Here is a 1,445-nt window from a genome sequence, read left to right as displayed (position 1 = left end):
AAACTATAAAAAGCTATGCCTCATTTGATAGGCTTTTGGGGCTGTTGCATAAAAACTAATTTTCCAAATAACCACCTTATCACTTTAAATATATTTTTCTTTCATTTGGGTATCTTAAGGATACTTTACTCTTCAGTAAAATGAATGCTTTTACTACTTTTTTTTTGGTGGAACCAGCGATTGAACTCAGGTCCTTGCGTTTGCCAGGGAAGTGCTTATTTCATTGAGCCATCTCCCCAGCCCCTACCTCAGCTGTATTACACAGATTACTCATTCCATTTTTGGCAGAGCCAGGGATTGAACTCAGGCCCTTGCACTTGCCAGGCAAGTGCTTATTCTACTGAGCCATCTCCCTGGCCCCTCTTCTTGAATTAATAAAACCCAGGTTTGGTCCTGAGTCACAGCTTTTGTTCGGGGTTTGTCATTGTCCTAGCTGGACTTCGGACCCCTTGGCTCCCCACCACTACAAATATACCTTAGCGTCTTCAATTCTCACTGTAGGTTGCACTGGAAGTGGTAGACTGGAATTAACTAGCTTGAATTCTAATGACTTCCCCATGGGATTGCAAATATAAATTTCCTGGATCAAAATGAGGACTGGGAGAAAGGCTCTCTATATGGGGCACATGTGCAATCGCAGCACTGAAGAGGCTGAGGTAGGAGGATAGCTGTGAGTTCAAGTCCAGCCTGGGGCCAGGGATGTAGATCAGTGGTGTAAGAGCCTGCCTGGCAAGTTCAAGGTCTTGAGTTCAATCCCTGGTACCGCCAAAAATAAATAAATTTTTAAAAAAGGCCAGTCTGAGCTACGTAGCAAGACCCTGTGTCAATAAACAAAAACATCAACACAGTAAGCTGACTTGAAAACCCCAGGTAACAAAGTGAGAATTTTGAAATCAAGAGCAAACAGGGTATATCTTTGGTTGTGTCCTATCAATCCATCAAAATAAATCCCCATCAGTCAACTGCCTATGATTAGGTGTAGGGCCAAACCTCGGGCCATCTCTCCTTCCACATGAAGTGGATGATATGCAGAGTTCTGCCCTTGAGAGGATTTCTCCTCACCCTACCCTTCTGCACCATCCTGCAGGGGATTGACAAATTTGCCAGGGCTGCCACAACAGTGTGCCCCGACAAGTGTGTTATCCTATACTTCTGGGGGCTGCAGGCCCAAATGAAGGCTGGGTTGGTGTGTGGGAAGAGCAGGAGGGGAGAAGCTGTTCCCTGCCTCTCCCCAGCTGCTGGGGTTGCTGGCAGTGCCTGGCGACCCTTGGCTTGTAGAAGCAGCACTCTGACCTGTGTTGTCATCTTCACAGCGCGACTTCCCATGTGCGGATCTATGTCCAGGTCTCCCGTCTTGCTAAACTCACCTACCTGCCCACTTTATTTCAGTTGGATTAGAGCCCAGCTTAGCGACCTCTGTAAAGACCCTGTCTCCACATAGTATC

At 46.6% G+C, this 1,445-nt stretch overlaps 1 protein-coding gene across 1 annotated transcript in view; it reads left to right on the top strand.

Annotated features, from left to right (window-relative positions):
- The window catches only part of Spesp1 (sperm equatorial segment protein 1), a 28,395-nt gene that overhangs the window by 25,404 nt on the left and 1,546 nt on the right, over window positions 1–1,445 (top strand). The window lies entirely within an intron of this gene.

Source organism: Octodon degus, unplaced genomic scaffold (assembly GCF_000260255.1).
Source record: "Octodon degus isolate 3935 unplaced genomic scaffold, OctDeg1.0 scaffold00026, whole genome shotgun sequence".
NCBI lineage: Eukaryota > Metazoa > Chordata > Mammalia > Rodentia > Octodontidae > Octodon > Octodon degus.
Note: the sequence above shows the minus strand (reverse complement) of the source record. Positions and strands in the feature narration are given on the sequence as shown.